The sequence below is a fragment of the Heterodontus francisci genome, chromosome 28 (genome assembly GCF_036365525.1).
Source record: "Heterodontus francisci isolate sHetFra1 chromosome 28, sHetFra1.hap1, whole genome shotgun sequence".
Taxonomy (NCBI): Eukaryota; Metazoa; Chordata; class Chondrichthyes; order Heterodontiformes; family Heterodontidae; genus Heterodontus; species Heterodontus francisci.
The window spans coordinates 69,310,610-69,329,823 of NC_090398.1; positions in this window are offsets into that span (position 1 = coordinate 69,310,610).

A 19,214-nucleotide genomic window follows, 5' to 3' on the forward strand; every position below is an offset into this window, starting at 1 on the left:
TGTATTAGTGATGACATCTAAATTAACAATTAACTGGAATATTATCACCTGTGTATTAGTGATGATATCTAATTTAACAATTAACTGGAATATTATCCCCTGTGTATTAGTGATGACATCTAATTTAACAATTAACTGGAATATTATCCCCTGCCTATTAGTGATGATATCTAATTTAACAATTAACTGGAATATTATCCCCTGTCTATTAGTGATGATATCTAATTTAACAATTAACTGGAATATTATCACCTGTGTATTAGTGATGATATCTAATTTAACAAATAACTGGAATATTATCACCTGTGTATTAGTGATGATATCTAATTTAACAATTAACTGGATTATCACCTGTGTATGAGTGATGATATCTAATTTAACAATTAACTGGAATATTATCACCTGTGTATTCGTGATGATATCTAATTTAACAATTAACCGGATTATCCCCTGTGTATTCGTAATGACATCTAATTTAACAATTAACTGGAATATTATCACCTGTGTATTAGTGATGATATCTAATTTAACAATGAACCGGATTATCCCCTGTGTATTAGTGATGACATCTAATTTAACAATTAACTGGAATATTATCACCTGTGCATTAGTGATGATATCTAATTTAACAATTAACCGGATTATCCCCTGTGTATTAGTGATGACATCTAATTTAACAATTAACTGGAATATTATCACCTGTGTATTAGTGATGACATCTAATTTAACAATTAACTGGAATATTATCACCTGTGTATTAGTGATGACATCTAATTTAACAATTAACTGGAATATTATCACCTGTGTATTAGTGATGATATCTAATTTAACAATTAACTGGAATATTATCACCTGTGTATTCGTGATGATATCTAATTTAACAATTGACCGGATTATCCCCTGTGTATTAGTGATGATATCTAATTTAACAATTAACCAGATTATCCCCTGTGTATAAGTGATGATATCTAATTTAACAATTAACTGGAATATTATCCCCTGTGTATTAGTGATGACATCTAATTTAACAATTAACTGGAATATTATCACCTGTGTATTAGTGATGATATCTAATTTAACAATTAACTGGAATATTATCACCTGTGTATTCGTGATGATATCTAATTTAACAATTAACTGGAATATTATCCCCTGTCTATTAGTGATGATATCTAATTTAACAATTAACTGGAATATTATCACCTGTGTATTAGTGATGACATCTAATTTAACAATTAACTGGAATATTATCACCTGTGTATTAGTGATGATATCTAATTTAACAATTAACTGGAATATTATCACCTGTGTATTAGTGATGATATCTAATTTAACAATTAACTGGAATATTATCCCCTGTCTATTAGTGATGATATCTAATTTAACAATTAACTGGAATATTATCACCTGTGTATTAGTGATGATATCTAATTTAACACTTAACGGGAATATTATCCCCTGTGTATTAGTGATGATATCTAATTTAACAATTAACTGGAATATTATCACCTGTGTATTAGTGATGATATCTAATTTAACAATTAACTGGAATATTATCACCTGTGTATTAGTGATGACATCTAATTTAACAATTAACTGGAATATTATCACCTGTGTATTAGTGATGATATCTAATTTAACAATTAACTGGAATATTATCACCTGTGTATTAGTGATGATATCTAATTTAACAATTAACTGGAATATTATCCCCTGTCTATTAGTGATGATATCTAACTTAACAATTAACTGGAATATTATCACCTGTGTATTAGTGATGACATCTAATTTAACAATTAACTGGAATATTATCACCTGTGTATTAGTGATGACATCTAACTTAACAATTAACTGGAATATTATCACCTGTGTATTAGTGATGATATCTAATTTAACAATTAACTGGAATATTATCCCCTGTCTATTAGTGATGATATCTAATTTAACAATTAACTGGAATATTATCACCTGTGTATGAGTGATGATATCTAATTTAACAATTAACTGGAATATTATCACCTGTGTATTAGTGATGACATCTAATTTAACAATTAACTGGAATATTATTACCTGTGTATTAGTGATGATATCTAATTTAACAATTAACTGGAATATTATCACCTGTGTATTAGTGATGATATCTAATTTAGCAATTAACTGGAATATTATCACCTGTGTATTAGTGATGACATCTAATTTAACAATTAACTGGAATATTATCACCTGTGTATTAGTGATGACATCTAATTTAACAATTAATTGGAATATTATCACCGGTGTATTAGTGATGATATCTAATTTAACAATTAACTGGAATATTATCACCTGTGTATTAGTGATGACATCTAATTTAACAATTAACTGGAATATTATCACCTGTGTATTAGTGATGATATCTAATTTAACAATTAACCGGAATATTATCCCCTGTGTATTTGTGATGACATCTAATTTAACAATTAACTGGAATATTATCACCTGTGTATTAGTGATGACATCTAATTTAACAATTAAGTTTAGTTTAGTTTAGTTTAGAGATACAGCTCTGAAACAGGCCCTTCGGCCCACCGAGTCTGTGCCGACCATCAACCACCCATTTATACTAATCCTACACTAATCCCATATTCCTATCACATCCCCTCCTGTCCCTGTATTTCCCTACCACCTACCTATACTTGGGGCAATTTAAAATGGCCAATTAACCTATCAACCTGCAAGTCTTTGGCATGTGGGAGGAAACCGGAGCACCCGGAGGAAACCCACGCAGACACAGGGAGAACTTGCAAACTCCGCACAGGCAGTACCCAGCATCGAACCCGGGTCCCTGGAGCTGTGAGGCTGCGGTGCTAACCACTGCGCCACTGTGCCACCTGTCTATTAGTGATGATATCTAATTTAACAATTAACTGGAATATTATCCCCTGTCTATTAGTGAAGATATCTAATTTAACAATTAACTGGAATATTATCACCTGTGTATTAGTGATGATATCTAATTTAACAATTAACTGGAATATTATCACCTGTGTATTAGTCATGATATCTAATTTAACAATTAACTGGAATATTATCACCTGTGTATTAATGATGATATCTAATTTAACAATTAACTGGAATATTATCACCTGTGTATTAGTGATGATATCTAATTGAACAATTAACTGGAATATTATCACCTGTGTATTAGTGATGAAATCTAATTTAACAATTAACTGGAATATTATCACCTGTGTATTAGTGTTGATATCTAATTTAACAATTAACTGGGATATTATCACCTGTGTATTAGTGATGACATCTAATTTAACAATTAACTGGAATATTATCACCTGTGTATTAGTGATGATATCTAATTTAACAATTAACTGGATTATCACCTGTGTATTCGTGATGATATCTAATTTAACAATTAACTGGAATATTATCACCTGTGTATTAGTGATGACATCTAATTTAACAATTAACTGGAATATTATCACCTGTGTATTCGTGATGACATCTAATTTAACAATTAACTGGAATATTATCACCTGTGTATGAGTGATGACATCTAATTTAACAATTAACTGGAATATTATCACCTGTGTATTAGTGATGACATCTAATTTAACAATTAACTGGAATATTATCACCTGTGTATTAGTGATGACATCTAATTTAACAATTAACTGGAATATTATCACCTGTGTATTCGTAATGACATCTAATTTAACAATTAACTGGAATATTATCCCCTGTGTATTCGTGATGATATCTAATTTAACAATTAACCGGATTATCCCCTGTGTATTCGTAATGACATCTAATTTAACAATTAACTGGAATATTATCACCTGTGTATTAGTGATGATATCTAATTTAACAATGAACCGGATTATCCCCTGTGTATTCGTAATGACATCTAATTTAACAATTAACTGGAATATTATCACCTGTGTATTAGTGATGATATCTAATTTAACAATTAACCGGATTATCCCCTGTGTATTAGTGATGACATCTAATTTAACAATTAACTGGAATATTATCACCTGTGTATTAGTGATGACATCTAATTTAACAATTAACTGGAATATTATCACCTGTGTATTAGTGATGATATCTAATTTAACAATTGACCGGATTATCCCCTGTGTATTAGTGATGATATCTAATTTAACAATTAACCAGATTATCCCCTGTGTATAAGTGATGATATCTAATTTAACAATTAACTGGAATATTATCACCTGTGTATTAGTGATGACATCTAATTTAACAATTAACTGGAATATTATCACCTGTGTATTAGTGATGACATCTAATTTAACAATTAACTGGAATATTATCACCTGTGTATTCGTGATGATATCTAATTTAACAATTAACTGGAATATTATCCCCTGTCTATTAGTGATGATATCTAATTTAACAATTAACTGGAATATTATCACCTGTGTATTAGTGATGACATCTAATTTAACAATTAACTGGAATATTATCACCTGTGTATTAGTGATGATATCTAATTTAACAATTAACTGGAATATTATCCCCTGTGTATTAGTGATGATATCTAATTTAACAATTAACTGGAATATTATCACCTGTGTATTAGTGATGATATCTAATTTAACAATTAACTGGAATATTATCACCTGTGTATTAGTGATGACATCTAATTTAACAATTAACTGGAATATTATCACCTGTGTATTAGTGATGACATCTAATTTAACAATTAACTGGAATATTATCACCTGTGTATTAGTGATGATATCTAATTTAACAATTAACTGGAATATTATCCCCTGTGTATTAGTGATGATATCTAATTTAACAATTAACTGGAATATTATCCCCTGTCTATTAGTGATGATATCTAATTTAACAATTAACTGGAATATTATCACCTGTGTATTAGAGATGATATCTAATTTAACAATTAACTGGAATATTATCCCCTGTGTATTAGTGATGATATCTAATTTAACAATTAACTGGAATATTATCACCTGTGTATTAGTGATGATATCTAATTTAACAATTAACTGGAATATTATCACCTGTGTATTAGTGATGACATCTAATTTAACAATTAACTGGAATATTATCACCTGTGTATTAGTGATGACATCTAATTTAACAATTAACTGGAATATTATCACCTGTGTATTAGTGATGAGATCTAATTTAACAATTAACTGGAATATTATCACCTGTGTATTAGTGATGATATCTAACTTAACAATTAACTGGAATATTATCACCTGTGTATTAGTGATGACATCTAATTTAACAATTAACTGGAATATTATCACCTGTGTATTAGTGATGACATCTAACTTAACAATTAACTGGAATATTATCACCTGTGTATTAGTGATGATATCTAATTTAACAATTAACTGGAATATTATCCCCTGTCTATTAGTGATGACATCTAATTTAACAATTAACTGGAATATTATCCCCTGTGTATTAGTGATGATATCTAATTTAACAATTAACTGGAATATTATCACCTGTGTATGAGTGATGATATCTAATTTAACAATTAACTGGAATATTATCACCTGTGTATTAGTGATGACATCTAATTGAACAATTAACTGGAATATTATTACCTGTGTATTAGTAATGATATCTAATTTAACAATTAACTGGAATATTATCACCTGTGTATTAGTGATGATATCTAATTTAGCAATTAACTGGAATATTATCACCTGTGTATTAGTGATGACATCTAATTTAACAATTAACTGGAATATTATCACCTGTGTATTAGTGATGATATCTAATTTAACAATTAACCGAAGTATCCCCTGTGTATTAGTGATGACATCTAATTTAACAATTAACTGGAATATTATCCCCTGTCTATTAGTGATGACATCTAATTTAACAATTAACTGGAATATTATCACCTGTGTATTAGTGATGATATCTAATTTAACAATTAACTGGAATATTATCACCTGTGTATTAGTGATGATATCTAATTTAACAATTAACTGGAATATTACCACCTGTGTATTAGTGTTGACATCCAATTTAACAATTAACTGGAATATTATCACCTGAATATTAGTGATGATATCCAATTTAACAATTAACTGGAATATTATCACCTGTGTATTAGTGTTGACATCCAATTTAACAATTAACTGGAATATTATCCCCTGTCTATTAGTGATGACATCTAATTTAACAATTAACTGGAATATTATCACCTGAATATTAGTGTTGACATCCAATTTAACAATTAACTGGGATATTATCACCTGTGTATTAGTGATGACATCTAATTTAACAATTAACTGGAATATTATCACCTGTGTATTAGTGATGATATCTAATTTAACAATTAACTGGAATATTATCACCTGTGTATTAGTGATGATATCTAATTTAACAATTAACTGGAATATTATCCCCTGTCTATTAGTGATGATATCTAATTTAACAATTAACTGGAATATTATCACCTCTGTATTAGTGATGACATCTAATTTAACAGTTAACTGGAATATTATCACCTGTGTATTAGTGATGACATCTAAATTAACAATTAACTGGAATATTATCACCTGTGTATTAGTGATGATATCTAATTTAACAATTAACTGGAATATTATCCCCTGTGTATTAGTGATGACATCTAATTTAACAATTAACTGGAATATTATCCCCTGCCTATTAGTGATGATATCTAATTTAACAATTAACTGGAATATTATCACCTGTGTATTAGTGATGATATCTAATTTAACAAATAACTGGAATATTATCACCTGTGTATTAGTGATGATATCTAATTTAACAATTAACTGGAATATTATCACCTGTGTATGAGTGATGATATCTAATTTAACAATTAACTGGAATATTATCACCTGTGTATTCGTGATGATATCTAATTTAACAATTAACCGGATTATCCCCTGTGTATTCGTAATGACATCTAATTTAACAATTAACTTTAATATTATCACCTGTGTATTAGTGATGATATCTAATTTAACAATTAACTGGAATATTATCACCTGTGTATTAGTGATGACATCTAATTTAACAATTAACTGGATTATCACCTGTGTATTAGTGATGACATCTAATTTAACAATTAACTGGAATATTATCACCTGTGTATTAGTGATGATATCTAATTGAACAATTAACTGGAATATTATCCCTGTGTATGAGTGATGACATCTAATTTAACAATTAACTGGAATATTATCCCCTGTGTATTAGTGATGATATCTAATTTAACAATTAACTGGAATATTATCACCTGTGTATTAGTGATGATATCTAATTTAACAATTAACTGGAATATTATCACCTGTGTATTAGTGTTGACATCCAATTTAACAATTAACTGGAATATTATCACCTGAGTATTAGTGATGATATCTAATTTAACAATTAACTGGGATATTATCACCTGTGTATTAGTGATGATATCTAATTTAACAATTAACTGGAATATTATCACCTGTGTATTAATGATGATATCTAATTTAACAATTAACTGGAATATTATCCCCTGTCTATTAGTGATGATATCTAATTTAACAATTAACTGGAATATTATCCCCTGTCTATTAGTGATGATATCTAATTTAACAATTAACTGGAATATTATCACCTGTGTATTAGTGATGATATCTAATTTAACAATTAACTGGAATATTATCACCTGTGTATTAGTGATGATATCTAATTTAACAATTAACTGGAATATTATCACCTGTGTATTAATGATGATATCTAATTTAACAATTAACTGGAATATTATCACCTGTGTATTAGTGATGATATCTAATTCAACAATTAACTGGAATATTATCCCTGTGTATGAGTGATGACATCTAATTTAACAATTAACTGGAATATTATCCCCTGTGTATTAGTGATGATATCTAATTTAACAATTAACTGGAATATTATCACCTGTGTATTAGTGATGAAATCTAATTTAACAATTAACTGGAATATTATCACCTGTGTATGAGTGATGACATCTAATTTAACAATTAACTGGAATATTATCCCCTGTGTATTAGTGATGATATCTAATTTAACAATTAACTGGAATATTATCAACTGTGTATTAGTGATGATATCTAATTTAACAATTAACTGGAATATTATCACCTGTGTATTAGTGTTGACATCCAATTTAACAATTAACTGGAATATTATCACCTGAATATTAGTGATGATATCTAATTTAACAATTAACTGGGATATTATCACCTGTGTATTAGTGATGACATCTAATTTAACAATTAACTGGAATATTATCACCTGTGTATTAGTGATGATATCTAATTTAACAATTAACTGGAATATTATCACCTGTGTATTAGTGATGATATCTAATTTAACAATTAACTGGAATATTATCCCCTGTGTATTAGTGATGATATCTAATTTAACAATTAACTGGAATATTATCCCCTGTGTATTAGTGATGACATCTAATTTAACAATTAACTGGAATATTATCCCCTGCCTATTAGTGATGATATCTAATTTAACAATTAACTGGAATATTATCCCCTGTCTATTAGTGATGATATCTAATTTAACAATTAACTGGAATATTATCACCTGTGTATTAGTGATGATATCTAATTTAACAATTAACTGGAATATTATCACCTGTGTATTCGTGATGATATCTAATTTAACAATTAACCGGATTATCCCCTGTGTATTAGTGATGACATCAAATTTAACAATTAACTGGAATATTATCCCCTGCCTATTAGTGATGATATCTAATTTAACAAATAACTGGAATATTATCACCTGTGTATTAGTGATGATATCTAATTTAACAATTAACTGGAATATTATCACCTGTGTATTCGTGATGATATCTAATTTAACAATTAACCGGATTATCCCCTGTGTATTCGTAATGACATCTAATTTAACAATTAACTGGAATATTATCACCTGTGTATTAGTGATGACATCTAATTTAACAATTAACTGGAATATTATCACCTGTGTATTAGTGATGATATCTAATTTAACAATTGACCGGATTATCCCCTGTGTATTAGTGATGATATCTAATTTAACAATTAACCAGATTATCCCCTGTGTATAAGTGATGATATCTAATTTAACAATTAACTGGAATATTATCCCCTGTGTATTAGTGATGACATCTAATTTAACAATTAACTGGAATATTATCACCTGTGTATTAGTGATGATATCTAATTTAACTATTAACTGGAATATTGTCACCTGTGTATTAGTGATGACATCTAACTTAACAATTAACTGGAATATTATCACCTGTGTATTAGTGATGACATCTAACTTAACAATTAACTGGAATATTATCACCTGTGTATTAGTGATGATATCTAATTTAACAATTAACTGGAATATTATCCCCTGTCTATTAGTGATGACATCTAATTTAACAATTAACTGGAATATTATCCCCTGTGTATTAGTGATGACATCTAATTTAATAATTAACTGGTATATTATCACCTGTGTATTAGTGATGACATCTAATTTAACAAATAACTGGTATATTATCACCTGTGTATTAGTGATGACATCTAATTTAACAATTAACTGGAATATTATCCCCTGTGTATTAGTGATGACATCTAATTTAACAATTAACCGGAATATTATCACCTGTGTATTAGTGATGACATCTAATTTAACAATTAACCGGAATATTATCACCTGTGTATTAGTGATGATATCTAATTTAACAATTAACTGGAATATTATCACCTGTGTATTAGTGATGACATCTAATTTAACAATTAACTGGTATATTATAACCTGTGTATTAGTGATGACATCTAATTTAACAATTAACCGGAATATTATCACCTGTGTATTAGTGATGATATCTAATTTAACAATTAACCGGAATATTATCACCTGTGTATTAGTGATGATATCTAGTTTGACAATTAACCGAAATATTATCACCTGTGTATTATTGATGACATCTAATTTAACAATTAACTGGTATATTATCACCTGTGTATTAGTGATGACATCTAATTTAACAATTAACCGGAATATTATCACCTGTGTATTAGTGATGATATCTAATTTAACAATTAACTGGAATATTATCACCTGTGTATTAGTGATGATATCTAATTTAACAATTAACTGGAATATTATCACCTGTGTATTAGTGATGATATCTAATTTAACAATTAACTGGAATATTATCACCTGTGTATTAGTGATGACATCTAATTTAACAATTAACCGGAATATTATCACCTGTGTATTAGTGATGATATCTAATTTAACAATTAACTGGAATATTATCACCTGTGTATTAGTGATGATATCTAATTTAACAATTAACTGGAATATTATCACCTGTGTATTACTGATGACATCTAATTTAACAATTAACTGGAATATTATCACCTGTGTATTAGTGATGACATTTAATTTAACAATTAACTGGAATATTATCACCTGTGTATTAGTGATGAAATTTAATTTATCAATTAACTGGAATATTATCACCTGTGTATTAGTGATGACATCTAATTTAACAATTAACTGGTATATTATCACCTGTGTATTAGTGATGACATCTAATTTAACAATTAACTGGTATATTATCACCTGTGTATTAGTGATGACATCTAATTTAACAATTAACTGGAATATTATCCCCTGTGTATTAGTGATGACATCTAATTTAACAATTAACTGGAATATTATCCCCTGTGTATTAGTGATGACATCTAATATAACAATTAACCGGAATATTATCATCTGTGTATTAGTGATGATATCTAATTTAACAATTAACTGGAATATTATCACCTGTGTATTAGTGATGACATCTAATTTCTCAATTAACTGGTATATTATCCCCTGTGTATTAGTGATGACATCTAATTTAACAATTAACCGGATTATTACCTGTGTATAAGTGATGACATCTAATTTAACAATTAACTGGTATATTATCACCTGTGTATTAGTGATGACATCTAATTTAACAATTAATTGGAATATTATCCCCTGTGTATTAGTGATGACATCTAATTTAACAATTAACTGGTATATTATCACCTGTGTATTAGTGATGACATCTAATTTAACAAATAACTGGTATATTATCACCTGTGTATTAGTGATGACATCTAATTTAACAATTAACTGGAATATTATCCCCTGTGTATTAGTGATGACATCTAATTTAACAATTAACCGGAATATTATCACCTGTGTATTAGTGATGACATCTAATTTAACAATTAACCGGAATATTATCACCTGTGTATTAGTGATGATATCTAATTTAACAATTAACTGGAATATTATCACCTGTGTATTAGTGATGACATCTAATTTAACAATTAACTGGTATATTATCACCTGTGTATTTGTGATGACATCTAATTTAACAATTAACCGGAATATTATCACCTGTGTATTAGTGATGACATCTAATCTAACAATTAACCGGAATATTATCACCTGTGTATTAGTGATGATATCTAATTTAACAATTAACCGGAATATTATCACCTGTGCATTAGTGATGATATCTAATTTGACAATTAACTGGAATATTATCCCCTGTGTATTAGTGATGACATCTAATATAACAATTAACCGGAATATTATCATCTGTGTATTAGTGATGACATCTAATTTAACAATTAACTGGAATATTATCACCTGTGTATTAGTGATGACATCTAATTTAACAATTAACTGGTATATTATCCCCTGTGTATTAGTGATGACATCTAATTTAACAATTAACCGGAATATTATCACCTGTGTATTAGTGATGGCATCTAATTTAACAATTAACCGAAATATTATCACCTGTGTATTAGTGATGATATCTAATTTAACAATTAACTGGAATATTATCACCTGTGTATTAGTGATGACATCTAATTTAACAATTAACTGGTATATTATCACCTGTGTATTTGTGATGACATCTAATTTAACAATTAACCGGAATATTATCACCTGTGTATTAGTGATGACATCTAATCTAACAATTAACCGGAATATAATCACCTGTGTATTAGTGATGATATCTAATTTAACAATTAACCGGAATATTATCACCTGTGCATTAGTGATGATATCTAATTTGACAATTAACCGGAATATTATCACCTGTGTATTAGTGATGATATCTAGTTTGACAATTAACCGAAATATTATCACCTGTGTATTATTGATGACATCTAATTTAACAATTAACTGGAATATTATCACCTGTGTATTAGTGATGACATCTAATTTAACAATTAACGGGTATATTATCACCTGTGTATTAGTGATGACATCTAATTTAACAATTAACCGGAATATTACCTGTGTATAAGTGATGACATCTAATTTAACAATTAACTGGTATATTATCACCTGTGTATTAGTGATGACATCTAATTTAATGATTAACTGGAATATTATCACCTGAGTATTAGTGATGAGATCTAATTTAACAATTAACTGGAATATTATCACCTGTGTATTCGTGATGATATCGAATTTAACAATTAACTGGAATATTATCACCTGTGTATTAGTGATGAGATCTAATTTAACAATTAACTGGAATATTATCACCTGTGTATTAGTGATGACATCTAATTTAACAATTAACTGGAATATTATCACCTGTGTATTAGTGATGAGATCTAATTTAACAATTAACTGGAATATTATCACCTGTGTATTAGTGATGATATTTAATTTAACAATTAACTGGAATATTATCACCTGTGTATTAGTGATGACATCTAATTTAACAATTAACTGGAATATTATCACCTGTGTATTAGTGATGAGATCTAATTTAACAATTAACTGGAATATTATCACCTGTGTATTAGTGATGACATCTAATTTAACAATTAACTGGAATATTATCACCTGTGCATTAGTGATGACATCTAATTTAACAATTAACTGGAATATTATCACCTGTGTATTAGTGATGACATTTAATTTAACAATTAACTGGAATATTATCACCTGTGTATTAGTGATGAAATTTAATTTATCAATTAACTGGAATATTATCACCTGTGTATTAGTGATGACATCTAATTTAACAATTAACTGGTATATTATCACCTGTGTATTAGTGATGACATCTAATTTAACAATTAACTGGTATATTATCACCTGTGTATTAGTGATGACATCTAATTTAACAATTAACTGGAATATTATCCCCTGTGTATTAGTGATGACATCTAATTTAACAATTAACTGGAATATTATCCCCTGTGTATTAGTGATGACATCTAATATAACAATTAACCGGAATATTATCATCTGTGTATTAGTGATGATATCTAATTTAACAATTAACTGGAATATTATCACCTGTGTATTAGTGATGACATCTAATTTCTCAATTAACTGGTATATTATCCCCTGTGTATTAGTGATGACATCTAATTTAACAATTAACCGGATTATTACCTGTGTATAAGTGATGACATCTAATTTAACAATTAACTGGTATATTATCACCTGTGTATTAGTGATGACATCTAATTTAACAATTAATTGGAATATTATCCCCTGTGTATTAGTGATGACATCTAATTTAACAATTAACTGGTATATTATCACCTGTGTATTAGTGATGACATCTAATTTAACAAATAACTGGTATATTATCACCTGTGTATTAGTGATGACATCTAATTTAACAATTAACTGGAATATTATCCCCTGTGTATTAGTGATGACATCTAATTTAACAATTAACCGGAATATTATCACCTGTGTATTAGTGATGACATCTAATTTAACAATTAACCGGAATATTATCACCTGTGTATTAGTGATGATATCTAATTTAACAATTAACTGGAATATTATCACCTGTGTATTAGTGATGACATCTAATTTAACAATTAACTGGTATATTATCACCTGTGTATTTGTGATGACATCTAATTTAACAATTAACCGGAATATTATCACCTGTGTATTAGTGATGACATCTAATCTAACAATTAACCGGAATATTATCACCTGTGTATTAGTGATGATATCTAATTTAACAATTAACCGGAATATTATCACCTGTGCATTAGTGATGATATCTAATTTGACAATTAACTGGAATATTATCCCCTGTGTATTAGTGATGACATCTAATATAACAATTAACCGGAATATTATCATCTGTGTATTAGTGATGACATCTAATTTAACAATTAACTGGAATATTATCACCTGTGTATTAGTGATGACATCTAATTTAACAATTAACTGGTATATTATCCCCTGTGTATTAGTGATGACATCTAATTTAACAATTAACCGGAATATTATCACCTGTGTATTAGTGATGGCATCTAATTTAACAATTAACCGAAATATTATCACCTGTGTATTAGTGATGATATCTAATTTAACAATTAACTGGAATATTATCACCTGTGTATTAGTGATGACATCTAATTTAACAATTAACTGGTATATTATCACCTGTGTATTTGTGATGACATCTAATTTAACAATTAACCGGAATATTATCACCTGTGTATTAGTGATGACATCTAATCTAACAATTAACCGGAATATAATCACCTGTGTATTAGTGATGATATCTAATTTAACAATTAACCGGAATATTATCACCTGTGCATTAGTGATGATATCTAATTTGACAATTAACCGGAATATTATCACCTGTGTATTAGTGATGATATCTAGTTTGACAATTAACCGAAATATTATCACCTGTGTATTATTGATGACATCTAATTTAACAATTAACTGGAATATTATCACCTGTGTATTAGTGATGACATCTAATTTAACAATTAACGGGTATATTATCACCTGTGTATTAGTGATGACATCTAATTTAACAATTAACCGGAATATTACCTGTGTATAAGTGATGACATCTAATTTAACAATTAACTGGTATATTATCACCTGTGTATTAGTGATGACATCTAATTTAATGATTAACTGGAATATTATCACCTGAGTATTAGTGATGAGATCTAATTTAACAATTAACTGGAATATTATCACCTGTGTATTCGTGATGATATCGAATTTAACAATTAACTGGAATATTATCACCTGTGTATTAGTGATGAGATCTAATTTAACAATTAACTGGAATATTATCACCTGTGTATTAGTGATGACATCTAATTTAACAATTAACTGGAATATTATCACCTGTGTATTAGTGATGAGATCTAATTTAACAATTAACTGGAATATTATCACCTGTGTATTAGTGATGATATTTAATTTAACAATTAACTGGAATATTATCACCTGTGTATTAGTGATGACATCTAATTTAACAATTAACTGGAATATTATCACCTGTGTATTAGTGATGAGATCTAATTTAACAATTAACTGGAATATTATCACCTGTGTATTAGTGATGACATCTAATTTAACAATTAACTGGAATATTATCACCTGTGCATTAGTGATGACATCTAATTTAACAATTAACTGGAATATTATCACCTGTGTATTAGTGATGATATCTAATTTAACAATTAACTGGAATATTATCCCCTGTGTATTAGTGATGACATCTAATTTAACAATTAACTGGGATATTATCACCTGTGTATTAGTGATAACATCTAATTTAACAATTAGCCATAATGTTGCGCACTGTAATGTTTGCATCATCTGTGAACTTACTGATCATACCTCCGATATTCACATCTAAATCATTAATGTACACTACAAACAGCAAGGGTCCCAGCACCGATCCCTGTGTTACACCACTGGTAACAGGCTTCCAATCGCAATAACAGCCCTCGCGTATTACCCTCTGCCTCCTGCCACAAAGCCACTTTTGGATCCAATTTGCCAAATTGCCCTGGATCCCATGGGCTCTTACCTTCTCAACCAATCTCCCATGTGGGACCTTATCAAAACCCTTACTGATGTCCATGTAGATTACATCGACTGCTTTACCTTCATCTGCACATCTGGTCATCTCCTCGAAAAATTCAATCAAGTTAGTCAGACACGATCTCCCCCTGAAAAGGCCATGCTGAATATCCCTGATTAATCCCTGCCTCTCCAAGTGGAGAATAATCCTGTCCCTCGCATCTTTTTCCAATAGTTTCCCTACCACTGATGTTAGACTTACTGACCTATAAATACCTAGCTTTTCCCTGCTACCCTTCTTAAATAATGGTACCACATTCAATATCCTCCAGTCCTCTGGTACCTTTCCTCTTGATAAAGAGGATTTGAAAACTTGTGACAAAGCCCCTGCAATCGCCTCTCTTGCCTCACATAACAGCCAGGGATACATTTCATCTGAGCCTGGGGATTTATCTACTTTCAAGCCCACTAAAACTGCTAGTACTTCCTCCCTTTCAATGCTAATATGTTCCAGTATATCACAATCCCCCTCCCTGATCTCTACACCTACAGCATCCTTCTCCATAGTGAACACAGATGAAAAGTAATCATTTAAAACCTCACCTATGCCCTCCGGCTCCACACACAGGTTGCCACTTTGGTGCCTAATGGTCCCTAATATTTCCCTGGTTATCTTCTTGCCCTTGATATACTGATAAATTGCTTTAGGATTTTCCTTTCTCTTGCCTGCCAGTATTTTTTCATGTCCCCTCTTCGCTCTCCTAATTACTTTTTTTAAAGTTCCCCCCTACACTTTCTATACTCCTCTAGTGCCTCCGCTGTTTGTCAGCACTCTGAATCTGCAATAAGCTTCCTTTTTTTCCTGATCCAATCCTCTGTATCTCTTGACATCCAGTGTTCCCTGGACCTGTTAGTCCTCCCCATCACCTTAACGGGTGCATGTTGGCTCTGAACTCACACTATTTTCTCTTTGAATGACGCCCATTGATCTGATATGGACTTTCCTACAAGTAGCTGCTCACCGTCCACTTTGGCCCCATCCTGTTTTATCATTTTAAAATCGGCCTTCCCCCAATTCAGTCCTATTAGTTTCGGTCTGTCTTTGTCCTTATCCATAACTACCTTAAATCTTAGCGTTATGGTCACTAGCACCGAAATGCTCCCTCACTGACACTTCTCCCACTTGTCCAGTTTCATTCCCTAGTGTTAGGTCCAGTACTGCCCCTTCTCTTGTCGGACGTCTGATGTACTGGCTCAAAAAGCTCTCCTGTATGCATTTTAAGAATTCATTCCCCTTTAAGCCTTTTGCACTAAGACGATCCCAGTTGATATCGGGGAATTTGAAATCCCCTACTAATACTACCCTATTATTTTTACACCCCTGAGATTTGCCTATATATCTGCTCCTCTATCTCTCTCTGACTGTTTGGCAGCCTGTAGTACACTCCCAGCCAGGTGATTGCCCCCTTTATGTTTTTAAGTTCCACCCATATGGCCTCATTTAAGGAACCTTCTAAGATATCATCCCTTCTTACTGCAGTAAATGACTCATTGATCAACAGTGCAATGCCACCTCCACTTTTACCCCCTCTCCTGTCACACTTGAAGATTCTATACCCTGGAATATTGAGCTGCCAGTCCTGCCCCGCCCACAACCATGTCTCTGTGATAGCAATATCATAATGCCATGTGCTAATCAACAACCTCAATTTATCTACCTTACTAATGAGACTCCTGTTTTTGAAATAGTTACAATCCAACCTTGCATTTTTCTCTTCTGCCTTACCAGGTCTATATTTGCTCTGCCTTCCAGCAGACTCACGTTCTGTTCCACATTACCCTCTACTGTACCTCCACTCTGTATCCCAACCCCCTGCCGATTAGTTTAACCCCCTACCCCCAACCCCCAACCCCCCAATAAAGAACGAACAAACCTCCAAACAAGGATGCTTGTCCCATTCCAGTTCAGGTGCAACCTGTCCAACTTGGACAAGTCCCACTTTTGCCAAAAATATACCCAATGATCCAGGAAACTGAAGCCCTCCCTCCTGCACGATCTCCTCAGCAACACATTCATCTGCTCTATCCTCCTATTTCTAAAGTCATTAGCACGTGGCACCAGGAGGAATCCAGAGATTGCAACCTCAGAGGTCCTCCTTTTTAATCTGCTTCCTCGCACCCTAAATTCTTGTTGCAGGACCTCATCCCTATTTCTACCTATGTCGTTGGTACCAATGTGTACCACGATCTCTGACTATTCACCCTCTCCCTTCAGAATGTCCAGCAGCCGCTCTGAGACATCCTTGACCCTAGCACCAGGGAGGCAACATACAATCCTGGAGTCTCATTTGCGGCCACAGAAACACCTGTCTGTTCCCCCAGTGTGTGAGATATCGGAATGGGGAAGATCAATCTGCTCACTCAGGTACACCCAGACCGGCTGCAGGGGAGAGAGGCGGGAATTGGATAGATATAATTAAAGATATGTACCCAGTCTGGTACTGAATTCCATACAGAGCACAGAAAGATCCCAGGCTCCATTCCTGGCCTTTGCAGAGTGAACTGATCTCAGCCAGTCAGGTGCTGAGATGCATACACAGAGCACAGGAAGATCCCAGTCTGTGCAGAGTCAACGAATCTCACAGAGTATGGTACTGCGTACCGCACAGAGGAAGATCTCAGGCTCCATTCCTGACTGGTGCTGAACGAGCACCTAACCCAACACAGACAAACTGACTGAGGTTAAGAGCTCAGAACAAAGCAGCTGAATGCTCAGACAGCCAGAGAGAAACAGTGATAACATGCGATAAATATTTACACAGTTGTAGACTGTTCAGAAACATTCACTCACTTGTTTACTAGAATTTCAAATTGGATCCAAAATTGGCTTAGTGGCAGGAGGCAGAGGGTGATGGTCGAGGGTTGATTTTGCGAATGGAAGTCTGTGACCAGTGGTGTACCACAGGGATCGATGCTGGGACCCTTGCTGTTTGTAGTGTACATTAATGATTTAGACCTGAAGATAGGTGGTATGATCAGTAAGTTCTCAGATGACACAAAAAATGATGGTGTTGTAAATAGTAAGGAGGAAATCCTTAGATTACAGGATGATATAGATGGGCTGGTAAGATGGGCAGAGCAGTGGCAAATTGAATTTAATCCTGAGAAGTGTGAGGTGATGCATTTTGGGAGGACTAATAAGGCCAGGGAATATACAATGGATGGTAGGACCCTAGAAAGTACAGAGGGTCAGAGGGAGTGGGGCGTACTTGTCCATATATTACTGAAGGCAACAGCACAGGTAGATACGATGGTTAGGA